At 45.2% G+C, this 16,558-nt stretch overlaps 1 protein-coding gene across 1 annotated transcript in view; it reads left to right on the top strand.

The window, feature by feature from the left end:
* The first annotated feature begins 626 nt into the window (after positions 1–626).
* The window catches only part of RAB7A (RAB7A, member RAS oncogene family), a 263,332-nt gene continuing 247,400 nt past the window's right edge, over positions 627–16,558 (top strand). Inside the window, exon 1 of the mRNA XM_069643349.1 lies at positions 627–929. The gene's annotated coding sequence lies outside the window, so the exon portion shown is untranslated. The remainder of the gene's footprint in view (positions 930–16,558) is intronic.

The raw sequence follows: 16,558 nt of genomic DNA, 5'->3' as shown, positions 1-16,558 counted from the left end.
AAATGTGATTGAATATAAAGATTAGCCCTGTCTTGATGAGGATCAAATGGTCGAAACGTGTGTTGACATAGGGCAACACAGACAAATAAAGCCTAATGTGAAATACTAATACTGGAATTAAGTCAATAATTACAAGCCTAATGGGACAGGCACTAAGGAAGAGTTTTATACTGTGTCCTACATGCGAACATTCTCGAGCACCTGGGAGATTTTGTGACAGAAAGCAGGAGACTGGAATTTCCCCATAGGATTGCACTGGGGCTTTAATTATTTTAAGTCAGAGCAAGTACAAAATACCAATATTTGTAATAAAAAAAATCGGGAGTCTGGAGGCATGTGTTGTGGCCTGGAGTGATTGCTATCAGAATGTTGATGTATGGACGAGCAGCTCAGGAGAATGTTGAGTGTATCTGTGGGTGAGAGAGTCTTCATAACCCTTGGCATGTATGCTGTGTTATGGCTCATTCAAATAAGGTATGGGGATACCTTACATGACTCCATTGCGTGGTAAGCAAAGAAACTCCATATTTATTGCCAATGCTTGTTGGCTTTGCTGGCTGGGAGCTGTTGGCGAGAATGAAGTGTGCGTGCCTCCTATTACTGTAGTGTGTACAGCCTTCTCGCCCATTGCTGGAGCGCTGCCACCGGGCGTTGCCTCGCGGCGGGTTCTGACGCCACCGCGCACGGCGCACGGCGCTCGGGACGATGCCCTGGGTCCCGTGCCCGCGCGTCACTTCCGGTCAGGCCAGAAGGGGAGCCTGACTTAGAGGAAGTGGAAACGGGTGCTGTTGTCATAAAGAAACGAACCAGAGAGGGATTGGAGGAAGGAATCAAAGCACCTGCCTCCCCCCCAGCAGAGGCACCCGAGCATCCGCCGTACCATTACCCGGGGGGAAAGGAAAAGGAGCGGCGTTTGCCTCGCGCGAGGGGTGAGTAATGAGGCCGGCTCGTTCCACTGGCTGCTCCCGGGGGAAGAGCCGGGCCCTGCACCGGGACATGGTCTAGAGCCAGACATGTTCCGGGAAGCAGAGAGATGACACGCCCCGAGTCTTTGGGGGAAGTGGGGGTGGGATTACTAGCACCGGGGCCACAGGCGATACGGACTGGCAGGCCTTGACTGGGCTGCAGTGATGGGAGAGAATGCCAGGGCAGTCACTTGCCCGTGCAATCTAGCCCACTCGCCAACTATAACGATACTTCTCCGCCCTCTTCCTGTGTTCCATAAAACGTTTCCTTTATATGTGGCTCCCCGGATTATATTTTAGTGGTGCAGACTGTGTCGTATTTCGTTCTAAGCACATTGTATTAGTGTACCCACATAGGGAAGTCGGATAGCATGTTTGCACCCACATAAGGAAATGGAATAGCATTGTTGTGCAACAAATATGGCTTATCGTTTGTGTATGGTGTCTACATAAAACTCCAGCGTTTAACGTGCAGTGCATTTACTGTGTTTAACAAATGGCGTGAAATGAAAAGAAGCTCTCATTCAACAATACAACAAATGTGCAGTTTTAAACGTGTACGTCACTGTACAGTGAGCAGTCAAACTATTTACCCGACAGTGCAATATGTACGCTGGTAGCGGTCTGATTAAGTATTTGTTTAAAATATGTGGTGTCCTGTCAATCTCGCGTGTCTTAGTTTTGTTGTAATTTACCGAAACAGTTTTTAGGTTGGTCGTTCTAAAGCGTTTTCGCTCACATTTGATGTATGAGCGGTTCAGCTGTCCATTACAAACCAGAGTATTTGGTAGGATCTGAAGACACGATGATGTAGACAGAAAAGCTATCCATTTGAATATCGTCGTAGTTTGACCAAACTTATTTATTGTATCGGTTTTGGGAACCCCTAGATCAATGTTTTCCTTTCTGTTGTTGTCTCCACGAACCTCGAGTACTTTTTGTGCCGCAGATGATGTTAAATTAAACCTTTGTCCGTTTTGTATGACCAAATATGTATAGTTCGAAATTGCTGGGCGCATTGGCCTCCTGCTTATAGAGTAGAAGAGCCTGGCTAGCGTGATGCCAACTTCCACCATGAACTACTTTTGACTCACAAGACCGACTGATGTCATAGAAAAATGTTAGCTCTGGCAGTTTGGGAATGTGTCTCAACATTACACCTAGAATACATTTAAACCATAACGGGTCATACATAATATTGTTGTATGGCTAGTTTACCACCTGTGTGGATTAGATTTGTGTGACCTCAAAGATGGCTAGCATCTGCTTCCAGGTTGATGCTGGACATCAACTGGGGCCTGCTTTCATCTTCCGCTCAGCACAATACTGTCCAAAAGCTCCTTATACACATTCCCAAACACATATGGTTAGTGTCACATAGGTCTGTTTACATGGTGCCAAGTGGCCTGGGGAATCCAGTAGCTTTAGGGGATCAAGCTCTTCTAGACATCTCTTAGCAGTATCAAACCCTGGATGATAAATCGGTTAGCTTATTAGAAGGGGCTAGGAGCATTTATGTGGTGACTTCACATACTGAGGAGTTGTGCACCAGTCCATTATCTACAACCCATGGACGGATACAGGATCATTTCAGAGTTATTGGAAGGAAAAGATGATTTCAGTATAACCACCATGAGGTGAGTTTGCCAAGAGGAGTGTATATTTTGAATGAAACGGGCTCAAGTATTGAGTCCTGAATCAGTGAGTCGGTATTTACTGTGACGGAGTCGAGAAAAGTATTCCAAGGTATGGAGACAGAATGGTCAGACGGGTAGTTCAGAAGTGTTTGCTTGGGAAAGAGCTTCACGTGTATTCGTGTCTGTGATCACATAGTACCCATAAGTAGGATTCCTTTTATGAAGCAATTGGTGAGCTGTTGCACTAAACCCAGATAATGATGCTTCATTTCGATGTATATCACATACTCAGACTTGGTGACTATACGTTATTTGGTGCAATCTCCTCTGATTGCAAATAGCCATGTTTGCTGCTTTCCTCTTTTTGACTGGTCGAGTATTGGTAATATGCAGTTATCTACCCAGCAATTGAGCGCATTGCCATCCAAAGTTTGAGGGTACTTGCAGATACATAATGTTAGTTTACGTCTGAAATTGGCATGGCATTCTTTGACACTCGACTTATATCCCTGCAGATCAGTTGTGGGCCGCTGACTGAGCTCATGGTAGTTTGCATTGAAGTTTATTCTCCTTTAATGTTGCTGTCTATCGCATCAGAAAATTCTGCGTTTTGCCTCTTACAAGAAAATCAAATCCCTCTTATGTTTGTAGACCTTGCATGACCCTATCATACTTAATTATTCTGCTAAGTGCTTTTTTCATCCATCGTGAAAGCATATCCTCTGTACTTAAACCAGGGACATCTGTCACTGAACAATGGGGCAGGCAGTCAGATTTGAGTTCTGAACGCCTTTTTGTAGCAGCCTTGCCGGGGCTCACAGCTGTAGGTTTGCTGTTTGAAATCTCCCCTTCTGGTCTATTCGGAGCATTCAATCGATCTGTTTATAGTATCTCGCTTCACTCACGGTGCAGAATTTTCACTAGCCATTGGCATTTCACTTGACGCGCAAGGAGTGGTGTGTGTGTATGTATGTGTATATATATATATTTGAGGTGGCAAGTGACTTTTTCATGACTGGCTAGTAGCTTGCAACCTTTGCGTACTGCTCTCTATTTATTTAAGCCAGTATGGTGAGAAGTAATTCACTATGGTGGTAATTGAGGGATTGCGTAAGCTTTTTTCATGCCAGACTTTACTAGCTAACCCCTAAGGTGTATATAACCTGTTTTAATACTTGTGATCGACACACAAAGTTCCTGGATCACATTGTTACTGGTGTGGGACTCTTCATACTTGCATAGAATAGCAGACTTGTGGCGGGGAAGTAGTGGTTTGGTGCTCAGCATTTCCGTACTAACAATTTTGAAAGCCGCATTGGCATGTCTCCTGTTTAAGAATGTGCATTTTTTGGGAATTACATGTATTTTTGGGACAACAAGTTTAGTTATCGTACCTGATTATAGGCCAGTCAAAATAGATAGTATATTTTTTTTCTTTTTAGAATTGGCATTTTTCTTGTAATCCAAACATTCTTTGTAGTGGCCACTCCCTCAATCGAAACATCACCTGAGTGGTGTAAGTGGCCCCAGGGCCAGATAGTCTTGCAGCTAAATATATATATCTTCCCCCATCTTCTGACTAAAAGCAGCCAGTCCACCAAACATGAGGAAACCATTCCACATAAAAGCATAATCCAGGCTTTCACCAACGGCTCCAGGATTATCATGTTCCGCTGAAAAGTTGGCTGCTTTGTCTGTTTTCTAGTCGAGTCTGTCTTCAAGCAGTTAACTAGCCTGCACATTCCTCTTCGTGCAGAGGTGTTGCTGGGTATAAAAAAATTTGGGGCTACACTAATGTGTGGACTGTCAGGGCGAGCTAGCCAGCCTTCTGCTTGTAGCCCCTGAGCATCTATCTAGGGCTACAGCCAAAAGACCAAGGGTTAACCTCCCCTTCGCCCACCCCCAGTAACTTCTATGTTGCCTTGTTTATGTTGCCTTGTTTTGTTTACATCTCTGCCCAAATCCAAGGGATTGGCTCTTGCAGTAGGCTCTATTAACACACATCAGAATGGAAGTATGCACTTTGTCTCGTCGAATTTTTTTGTTATTATTTTTTTTGTTTTGATATAATCGTGTCTGCTTTTAAGACATGGTATCAGTTGCACTGATGCAGTATTTACATTTGCAGACGGCGTACTTCCAATTTACTTTCATATTGTGTTCCTTCTATTGAATCCACATGGTCTGTCTTCAGATTTTTTTTTCGGTTGCCCCAGTTCACTCCCAAAGGTGAAACGAGTGTGTTTTATTCATTTTTTTTTTTTTAAGCATCCCCACCCCCAATTCCCCTCCTGAATGGATCTCATTCCATCCTTGGGTTTGTGCCCATTTGAAGCAGATGCAAGCTGATCATAAATGTTCAGCTTCAAAAGCGACCGCAAACATAAATACAACGTTGTGTTTGAAAACGCTGCGGTTTTTCTTTCCGAGTTTCTCAGGCTCCTCCGGTTCGGAGGAGCCTGAGAAACTCGGAAAGAAAAACCACAGCGTTTTCAAACACAACCGCGTTGTGTTTCTGCCTGCTGTGGCTGATCACTTTGGGTCTCTGGTGCTCCCCAGGCATCTGCTGCCCCGAGAGCCCCAAATGGGAAAGTAGATTTAGGCAGAAACACTGCAGCATTTAGCATTTCCCATTTGGAAGTTTCTCAGGCTCCTCCGAGCCGGAGGAGCCTGAGAAACTTGGAAAGAAAAACCTCAGCGTTTTCAAACACAACGTTGTATTTATGTTTGCGGTCGCTTCAAAAGCGACCGCAAACATAAATGCAACGTTTTTAAAGCTGCGGTTTTATTTCTAAGTTTTCCGGGCTCCTCCAGCCCGGAAAACTTAGAAGAAAAACTGCAGCTAGTGCTTATTTTTTTAAAAAATAAATGGCACTTACCGGGATTCAGCTGCAGCTTTCCTGCTCTGCTCTCCGGTCCACGTCCTCCGAGTCCCGGCACCAATGAAGGAAAAGCCACCCAGCGGTAGCTTTTGCTTACTCTACAGCTGGCTGGCTTTTGCTTCATTAGTGCCGCAAAAGCCAGCACAGGCGGGTATCCATTTCACAACATGGATGCGCCCATGTGCTTGCTTTTGCAAATTTTGAGCTTGGATAGCTAAAAATTTTCCGTAGGAAGTTTAAAAATAGTGCTAGTATTTTTTTTTTTTATATTGCCTATCTATTTTTTTAAATACATTTTTTTACTGTACTATCCCTTTACTCTGTGTGCACCTTTTATACTTTAACAGCAACAGGACAGGAAACGCTCATTTTTGGGTTATTGTACAGGTGATGTGATTATGATCTTCTGAGCGGCAGTGGGTAGAGGGAGACAACGCCCACTCATCGTTGGTGGAATCCCTATTTGTTGCAGAGAGAGACGGTGAACTCGAAAGCTGCCCCCTTCAGACTGATTAATTTATCAGATTATTGCTTCTTTTGCCACCATGGGCAGATATACATGCTAATGAGAAATCTGGAATAAGTACGTTTGTCAGTCAATATATTTGGATATTCCTCATTTTGGGTTGTCACTTTGAACCGGTCTTCCAAATAACATGGTTAAATGGCCAGATTGTGTGTTGGCTAAAGAGCGGCAAAGGCCGCCATTTACTTTGTACGGGAAAGGGTACGCTCATTGATGAGGCTGTAATAAGTGGGTGGAGATTAATGTGTGATGGAAATTCTTGTCTCGATTCATACGTTTTAACACACGCTTCTGTGCTGCCTTGTGTGTGGCTGATGTGAAAGGAATTCTCCCTCGTGACTAAAGCAGCTGATGAAACGCATGACTTATCCTTGAATTTAAAAAGAATTTCTCTAGGTTTGGGGAGGCCTAAAGAATTCCTCCTCCAAAAGGCTTTAGTTGAAGGGCCAGTATTCGTTTTTCAGTCAAGAGTACGAATAAAACAAGTAACTGTTATAGCTATCACACTAACCATCTATTTGAAGCGCTTGGACCCTGGTATCAATTAAAGAAAACAATAGGGTGGTAGATACAAGCAGCCTTTTGCTGACTTGGGTCACTGGCAAGGGCAAGGAGTGAAAGCCATCACTCTCTTCCCAGGCGAGTAACGTCCTTTCCAGCTTTTATTGCCCAGATTCCTATGTTCCCCGGCTTGGTGTAATTGAGGACACTTTCTTAAATAAGCAGCACATTGTCTTTGTCTCGCGCCTTGAAGCACTTGTGTATATGCGCGTTATAAATGCCCTATCACGTCCGACAACCATGCCCTCCTCACCCACCACCCCCTTTGTATTTTTGATGATCTGGGATAAGCGGGCATTTTACCATCTTCATATTTTTTTTTGCTTTTGTAAGGGTGCATGCTTCCTTTGCAGCAGAGGTCTGAAGTATTTATGCCAGCCTGATCCGCTATGCCCTGGCATGTAAGTTCGCTAGCACGTTTTGCTTGATGGCTAATTTTGACTCAACTGCCAGGAAAATTAGGCTTGAATGGCATTCGCTTATTCATATGTAATTCGTACAGTTGCCAAGACATAGTTGTCAGTCCAGAATTGTAAGTGTTAGCTGGGTAATACAGGGTGAAAACCGTGCTTGCTATCCATAATAACCACATGCATATGTTTCCAGACGTGGTCTTTTCTGTAGACTTATCATTTGTACTGCCAATTTATCACAAACCATCATTCGTTTGGTTTATATCATAGGTAAGATTCCAAGCAACTGTTCCACTTCATGTATGGAGGTTGGTAGGTCATTAGCATAACCATGTTTTAAAAGCTTTTCTTAAAAACCCTTTTTATTGAGTTTTCAATTATGCATACATGTTTTTTATTTTTTTAAAAAATACAATAAATACAGGATCAATAACAATATCAACAACCCCCACCCTATGTACCCCGCCCCCAACTCCCTCTTCCTCAGGTGGTGAACATCACCCTGTTCAGGTGGGGGGCGGATCGGTTTATATGAGCTCTATAATTCTTATATTGTGTGGGCACCATTGAGCATATAATCACTTTGTGGATAGGATGTGGCCCCAGTTTTTCTGGAAGGTTTCTGGGGCATCTTGTAGCTTATAAGTCATCCATTCCAGAGAGATGAATCTCAATACTTTCTGTAGCCAGTCATATAATGTGGGTGGGGCTTTTTGCTTCCCGTGTTGGGCGATCATCAGCCACGCCACTACAACCAGTTTCCACACCCCGATGTTGTGTTTTCGAGTAGGATCTCTGGTTTGGGTCCCACATTCCTGCCATCTAGGTTTTGTCTTGCAGGTCGACTGGCCTGTGGGTCATTTTGCTTGTTTGGCTTTTCACTTAGGATGGGACAACTCCACCAAATGTGTTACCAGTTGCAGGGCATCCTCGCCAGCATTTATCAGTGATGGGTGGCTACATTGCGTTTAGTTTCTCGGGGGTGGGGGATGTAGTGCCATTGTAGTATGACTTTCTGCCACGTTTCTCGCATCTGAATGGCGCGTGTTAGTTTGGGGATCATGTTCCATACCTGTTCATATTGTTTTCGTGGAATTGGTTCTCCCAACCTGTTTTCCCACTGCTTCATATATTTCCATTGTATGTTTTCTCCTTCAACATTCAAAAATATATAGTCTGGAGCTGATTTTCTTTTGTGCCTGTGTCTGTTGTCATATACATTTCAAACTGTGTTGTCTTGTTGCTGCTTCTGTTAGGGGTAGAGGCGAGCTGATGTTTCAGTTGGGTATATTTGAATTCCTCCTTGGGTGAAAGCCCCACAGCGTGTGCACAGTTTGATATGTCATAATTTCCTGGCCTTTGTCTCTAATTTTGGTGCATCCTGCTTGTATCCAGCTAGCATGTGTGTTCAGGTCCATTCCCAAGTCAGGATTCCTGAACGTTAATGCCCCTCTCTTGACCACTGTGTCCCAGGCATCGACCCTGCACCTATGACATCATTTATTTTGGTATGGGGTGTCTATCGTTTGTTTAGCTGTAGAAGGTTGGAGATGGGGAGCACCCCACGGCCCTGTCTTGCCCAAGCATGTTGGGGAGATTGTTCCACTCCATTCTTTTATGACCCTCGGTTGTGCCGCTTCATAATATCTTCTGAAGTGGAGGAGCGTTGGCCCTCCTTGCTCTTTCTGCACCGTTAGGGTTGACCTTGCTATTCTCAGGGTTTTGTGTTTCCATATTAAGGTGGGCGCCATTTTGTTCACGTTCTCGGGACTTTTACTGGGAGAGTTTGGAAGTAGTAGGAGTAGTTTCTGCAGAATTGTCCTTTTGATGACTGTCCATCTTTCCCAACAGGAAATATTGAGAGGATTCCTTTTCTCTAGGTCTGATTTTAGCTTTGTCTGGAGATTCGGGTAATTTGCGTTGTAGAATTGGCCAATTGTAGGTAATTTGATCCCTGTATGTAATAACACCTGGGGCATTGTTCAGGTGGGTGGTGCGGGCCAGTTTGTCTACTGTTGTTGGGTCTTCTGTTAAGTGTAGGATTTCTGTTTGTTTATTTTTAGACCCGAATTGGTCTAGCTCTACTAGGCGTGCGGTAATAGGGGTCGTTAACTCTATCCACAGCGAATGCCATGATTTTGTGTTCTTCTCTTCCCATCGTTATGCCCTTTACCTGTGCTACTGCCTTAATCTGGATCAGCTGGGGTTCTAGAAATATGGCATATAGGATGGGCAAGAGAGGGCATCAGTGTTTGGTGCCTCTGGTCAGGGGTACCTGTCTTGATTCAGGTATATTCTCATCACGGGTGTATTATAGTTGGCTCTGACAATTTGCATATATTTCTGCGTGAAAGCCATATTTTCCATTGTATGAAATTGAAAGCTTTCTCTGCGTCCAGGGACGCGATTGCTAAGTGCTCTTTTTTGTTTTACTTTTTTTTAAAATGTACATTTTATTTTTTAAAATGCCTCCACAGTTATGCTTTACTGCCTGTCCATTAAGCCTGCCACCTGTTTCTTGAGTGCAACAGCCGGTTGGTCGCAGTGTATGAAGGATAAGAGTATTATTGTGAATTCTTTTTAGTAGAATTTGTATACCCTTTTACTATCAGAGTGCGTTCGTATTAGGCAGAAGATCAGAGACGCTGTATTTGCCTTCAACTCCTGGTCTCTCAAAGTGTATGTTTCTGTCGGGGCAGGGTGGAGAGAGGAGGTGACGGTGCAAAAGCAAATCGACTGCCTCCCAGAAATTACAGTTGGCACAATGCATTTTCCCACAACAGCAAAGAGTTTTAAGCATCCTATTTAGTGCACTTGCTAATAGTTATTGGCAAGCGATAATATACACGGCACATCCTTGTGAATGCTTCCGGAGAGTGCAGTTTGGCGAGAGACTTCGCTCCAATAGACTGCTTCACATTATTGTGCTGTATTCCTATTTACTTGATTGCCAACAACGAACACGGATTATTTTTGTACAAACCAGCTCAGAACTCGTTGGATCCTCCCCATAACTTCCTGCCGGTACTTAATCACTGGGCCGCACGCATCTGTGAGTTCTTTCAGCGAGTGCAGTTTGGCGGTAGACTTCGGTCCAACAGACCAGTAAGTTACTGAAGAAAATCCCTCCATAACTGTTTCACCTCCATTGCCCCGTCGCGCCTTGAAACTCTTGTGTATAGGCGCATTATAAATGCCATACCATATTCCTATGTATTGGATTGCGGACAACGAACAGATTGTTTTCCGAACAAGATCAGAACTCCTTTGGCTCCTCCCCCTAACTTCCTACCGGTTCTTAATCATCGGACCGCAAGCACATCCGTGTCAGTGCTTCTGGCGAGTGCAGTTGGGCAGGGTGGTGGAGAGGTGATACCCCTTATGTTTGCATCTAATATGTCTTATCATATTGCTACGCACCGTAAATTGTTATATTTTTTTATTTGTATTTTTTTTTCTTCCTTCAAATTGATACAGCAAGTCTGTCATGAGTTATGCATACACCTTAAAATCGGCGATGCCGAAATCAGCCATTACTTCTCCTAAATTAAAATCACGGAACTCCCGACTGTGAATGCTGCCAGATACAAACTAAATTGCAAACATGCAATGAATCGGGCACCTGAGCCAGCAGTAGCTAATACTGTGGGTATAAGAGCTTTCTGTACACCTAGACATCCAGTGCAGATCCAGAACTTGCAAAAGCCTACTATTGCTCAATTACTGATGCTCCCTTCCTGAGATTACAGACAAATTAATGATTGATTTTGCAAACTCAGACTTTGTAAAATCCAAATATGAACCATGCTATGTTGTCATTATTGAAACCTACTTGCGACCCTGTGGCTCCTGTCTCAGATATTCTAATACACACTGAACAACATGAACATTGCCCCCTTTTACAATCACAGATGGATTGCTATGATAAACAGCCCTCATCTATGCCTCAAACTGTAAGGGACCTGTCCCAATGACGCCCCCCCCACCTCATAACTTTACATATTCCCCCCTATCGCACTTAATCTTGTACCCTTGACTGAGATAGCAGAGAACATCCCCATTTTGCATCCGTCCCCTTTGTTATCCTATTCTTCCGTTTTGTTCGAGAGCTCTTAATCTTTCTCCTCCTCCCCATTATCTATCTCCTTTACTAACCCTACACCTAGCAGGGTTTCTTTACCTATTCAAAGCTCAGCGCCTTTATTGGAGATCACTTTGGGTGCAATGAGTACTGCCCTATTATCACTAACCAGGTTATAAAACTTTATTTCGGAAATTAAACACAACTAATGAAACATTAACACTATTGCTCGTAAGGCAGGAAGTCAGAACACTGACCATAAATAAAATAAAGACCCCAGAAAATATAAAGATTATCTTGAGCAAACTAACTCTATTGATTTTGTTACTCCTACAAATAAGCAAACATAAAATACCTTACATGGGGGCGTGGCTTGGCGCGATGTCGAGCGGTTTGGCCCGGTGAGAGCTCCCGGCAGAGACCATGTGTCTAGGCAAAATGCCCCAGTAAAACCAAATCTCCTGTTCGCAAATTTGGCGTCCTGAAGAGCCGGGAGGTGGCGGCAGCTTATACCACCGCCGCGACGCTCCTAGCCCGTGAGGGGACATCGTTTTGGCCGGGCTTCCTGGCGAGATGACTCGGCGCATTGGTGGAGTTCCAAGATGGCGGACCGCAACGGCTCCTAACCGGACCTCCTCTCCCTGATCAGCCTTGGCGGGAGGGACAGAAGCTAACCCGTGGGCCCGCGGATGGTGACTCCTCCAGTCCGACAAGGAAGTAATCCACTTGGTCGCCCCCGGGGGACGCGCTTACCATTGGGCGGCACCCGCAGTGACCGAAAGGGAATGCAGTAGGACCCCGACTCCTGCCGAGACCCAGTGGAACAACCCGCTCCGGCAAACACAATACCGAGTATCGGGATCGAAGGCCCACAGCAGCAGGAGGGGTCTCGTCGCAGAAGAACGCAGCGCAGGGTCCTGCCGACCCCCTCAAACCCACCGGCCTCCCTCCACCTGCATCTCTGAGCGGACAGCACCCTGAAGGCTTCCGCGGGTGGCCAGGAGCTCCCGTGTCTCCTCCCAGGGGAGGGTGTGGTGGGCCTGTCCCACCGCTGGTCACCTCAGGACCGGGGCTTGAAAAACCACTTCTGGGCCTCCCGGACTCAGAAAAAAGAAGCCGCATCTCCCCTCTGGTGACTCTGTTTAGCTTCCCGGCGGAGTGGACTCAGCTGGGTGGCGATTCAGGCCCTCCTACTCCTTGCACCCACCCCCCCAGGGCTCCAACATATCGGCAGAGTGCTGGGGACGGCCTCGTTTCAGCGCCCTACAGCAGAGTTACCAAGTAACATAGAACAGCCCCGGGGGGCCTCCAAGACGCATTTTTGGGAGTCTGAGCCAAAGAGGGTCCCTTGCGAGCTACAGCTGCCCATTATACAGGAGGGGCTGACCAGTTTCCCGTCACAATCACAAAGAACAATGTCCAGGAACCCAAAACCCTCTAAACAAACTGATATATCTACCCTGCTGTCCGCCACCATGGGGGAGAAGACTAAGAAAGGGGAGCGTAATGACACTGCAATTTCTAGCGCGCCCCCCGGACGCCAGCGCCGATATGCCGACCCAAGCAGTTACAAAAGCAGACCTTCAAGAGCTCCTCTCTGCCGTACCTAAGGAATACCAAAAAGGCACAGAAGAATTAAAAGGCAAAATCTCGTCTCTCGACAAGAGAGTGGGCGAAGTTGAAACCAGAACAGAAGAAATCGAACAACTCTGTTTGAGCAAAACTTGGAGATTGGGTAGGGGGCTGACAGGCTCACCGCGTTGGAGGCCAGATGTGAAGCCCTTGAAAACAAGCAAGAAGTGGAAAACTGATCCAGACGCAACAATATCTGCCTGAGAGGAATCCTGAGTTCTGTCCCAGAGGAAGAACTTGACACCTATGTCAATGACCTATTCTGCTTCATTCTAATGCTTCCAGGCGCCGCCCCCCTGGAACTGGACAGAGTCCATAGGGTTAGAGCCAAACAAAATGGAACCTCCCCGCCAGATGTCATAGCGAGAGCCCACTTCTATAGGGTCAAGGAAGAAATCATGCGCGAAGCCAGAAGTCTGGCCTGAATCGGCTTCAGAGATGCCGCAATTTCCCTCTACCAAGACTTGGCAGCGGTTACACTCGCAAAAAGAAAAGCCCTTAAACCACTCACTGAATGGCTGCGGGAGAGGAAGACAACCTATCGATGGGGATTCCCCACAGCCCTAATCTTCACCTGGGATGGCAAGTCACGACTAATCCCCTCCCCTAGGGAGGCCGAACGCTTCATGAACCCGGATAGTGAGGTGGGGGATCCCGGGGGTCAGCGGAAGTCCCGGGAGGACCCCATAGGGACAACTCCTGGACCAAAATGGAGGGGCGCCGCAGACTCTGGGGGCCCCCAGAGCAAAACTAAGAGGGATAACAACCTCTAAGATAGAGGCCTCCACCAACTTCAACCGGGGGAGTCTCCAAGCCCCTTCCCATGCTTATCACCATCCCGGTGGGAAGTGAAACCGAGACAGCTACGAATTCTAAGAATTCTAAACCCCAAACGGAAAAGACATCTAAAAATCAACCATGATCAGACCCCGCACCTGTTGTCTTTACCAACATCGATGACTCGGTCTACATCAATCAAATGGCAAAAAGGTGCTGATGGCTCATGTGAGAAATGCTCTACCCAAATCAAAATTAAATTCCAGTACTAAGTCCCTAGCTTGCACACCTCTTGATGATTTGGTGCTTGAGAATGTGAGTATAAATGATAAACCCCCCTCCCCTTTCCTCGCACCCAGCACCAGTAAAAGGGTTTGTGACGCAGATATAATGGAGGCAGTTTCAAGTTTACATATGAATTTAAGTGATGAACCTAAAACCACCAGCTCCTTATATTTGACCTTGAAGCAACAGAGACTGTTTATCTCCCTGTCAGTCGCAATACATCAGAAAAAGGAGAAACGCCACATATTGTACCATCTCGCGAGATGCATACAATAGCTGCACCCAGCTCATGACCGCAAGACCTTTGCGGACCTTTTACCCGTAGGAACCAATCCCCGAAGATCAAATACAAAATCATTCTGTATTATTGATGGGTCCAGGGGGTCGTTATGAAACATATACACTTAAGTGTATTGTCAATATTTATTTAATGACATCTATTCACTTGAAGATTTATCTTCGGCAGATACAGCCCAAGTGGAATTTATTAAAGACACAGATTTGACGCAAGCCAGATTATGGATCACCTCTGGGGTGGTGTTAAAGATCATATGGTGAGCTAAGGCAGACCTTTTCCAAATGGTTTTTCTATTAAGACAAGATGAGCAAAGACGTCCTCAATTGTAAAAGTACATCACTGAGGTACTGATGCTAAACATCACCTGCACCAGAAAAACATCTGAACAGAGATGCAAAATTGTGCTGCCCTCTTCCACCAAGCCAGTTCCCTTTTATTGGTGCTTTCCAGATAGAAAATAATAATTTGCATTTATATAGCGCTATGAACCCTCTGGCATCTGAGCGCTGCTCATTACCCACGGTATGTGATGCTCATTTATCGACCTCAGAGGGATGAAAGGCTTAGTTTGGCCCTGCTGGGATTCGAACCTGCATCAGCAGACTGTGCACGTATGTCAAAGCGAGCGATCTACTCGCTGTGCTCTAGGACCGGCTCAAAGAATGTTTAACTAAAGAATGTGGAAATTACAAACTGTAAACTAGCCAGCTGGAATACACCTTTTACAATCCTATGACACTTGCCTTAACAAATATGACATCGAATTATTGTAAGAAAGTGGCTGATTAGCCCCCCAATATGGCATGGCTTTACCCTCACCCTTCTTCCAGCAAAGGCTGCTGTACGAGGCCGACCATCTGCGTGCCTAATGGTAGCTGTGAAGCCCGATGTCTTCACTCAGCTGGTGAAAATTAGTACTGCAGCTGGCTGTTTAGCAGTACTGAACCTTTATTGGAACCATGCTGCCGCTTCAGAGGAACTTTCTTGAGACCTAGAACTGATGTTTGAATTTATTGGTTTGGATCCTATCACCTTTGACTTTGGCTGGTGACATAAATATATATTGTTTCTCAGGTTGTGATGGTAACTCTAATCGCACAAAACAGAAATGGATAACTATGATGGTGGACAGTTTATGATGTTGAATGGTAGTTTTCCATCGCCCTCCCCCCTCAAATATTCCTGGAAGAGGGACAAACATCTGCAATTATAGTGACCATGACCTTTTGGAGATGACATGGTGCTGGGGAGTACCCCCAGTAAACCTTAGAGGTTACAGGCCGCAATTAAAGATCTCCAATGGCATCAATAGATTTTGTTGGTCTGTTCACCAACTACAATCCTTTGAAGATATTCTTTATGCTGATTCTCCAGAGCTGGATACAGAACTGATCTTGTTTGACTGGCATTACATAGCAGCAGTGGCTATTTTTTAAATTGGTTCCTCCTTTAATGAAAAACCAAAATACAGACGTAAGCATGTGTTGAATAAAGAAGTCGCCATTCAGAAAAAAGTGAATTGCACATGGCAGTTAAACAAAACTTCTCTTCTCCAGCCCAAGGAAGGACACAAGGCCATCCGAATCCTTAAAATGAACTTTAAAAATTGGCACAAAGGCCATAGGGCCATCATTTATCAAAATAATTAGGAACGAATGCGAACCACTTTAGCATCGAAAAGTTCATCTGAATTTGGAAATTAATTTCAGTAAACCATCTAACGTAGTGCCCATAGCATATAAATTCTGTGCCAGATTAGTTCACCTGCAGCAGATATAATAACTTTAAATTTGACGAGGCCGATATTCTGTATAATTCAAATGCTTGGCACTTCTTGTGCACCGGGCCAGATGGGCTCAATAATTGCATGCTTAAGGCCCAGCTACGTGAATGGGCTGCAATACATGTGATTTTTTTTTTTTTCTCAAGAATTGTAACCAATGGAGTCATCCCTACATCATGGAAAAAATCTATTACAGTCCCTATCTTTAAGAAAGGTGACTGCGAACTCCCGGAGAATTATCACCCTACTAGACATGCCTGGAACATTTTTTGCAAGGTAATCTTAAGAGACTTTGTGGGTGAGTGAGACAAATTCCTTAGACCCATATCAAACTGGATTCGTGGCAGGGCTAGGTACTTCTTTTTTTTTAAACGTATTTTATTGATTTTGGTGAGACAAAAAAAAAACGTGCAATACAACGAGAAATCAAACAGTGGTTCAAACAAGGGAGGGGACGGTGCAAGGGGGATAGGGGAGGGGAAGGGTCAAACAAATCAACAACAGTCTTCATGTTGCAGCGAATTTACAATAGATGGATGGGTTAGGGCCTGCGACCCAGAGTTTCGGAAAGCAGGAGGGGTCGCATACAAAGGCTGTCCTTCCAGTGCTGGCATCAGGGGATAGTGCCAGTGTGAAGCTACGAGATTTCAGGGGGGTTTGTGGTCGGCGCTGAAGCGTATGTCTCTGAGGAGGGCCTTCCATGATTCCAGGGTGCCGC

Source organism: Ambystoma mexicanum, chromosome 2p (genome assembly GCF_040938575.1).
Source record: "Ambystoma mexicanum isolate Mex_15411 chromosome 2p, UKY_AmexF1_1, whole genome shotgun sequence".
NCBI classification, from domain to species: domain Eukaryota; kingdom Metazoa; phylum Chordata; class Amphibia; order Caudata; family Ambystomatidae; genus Ambystoma; species Ambystoma mexicanum.
The sequence above is the reverse complement of the archived record's forward strand: the minus strand, read 5'-3'. Positions and strand labels throughout refer to the sequence as shown.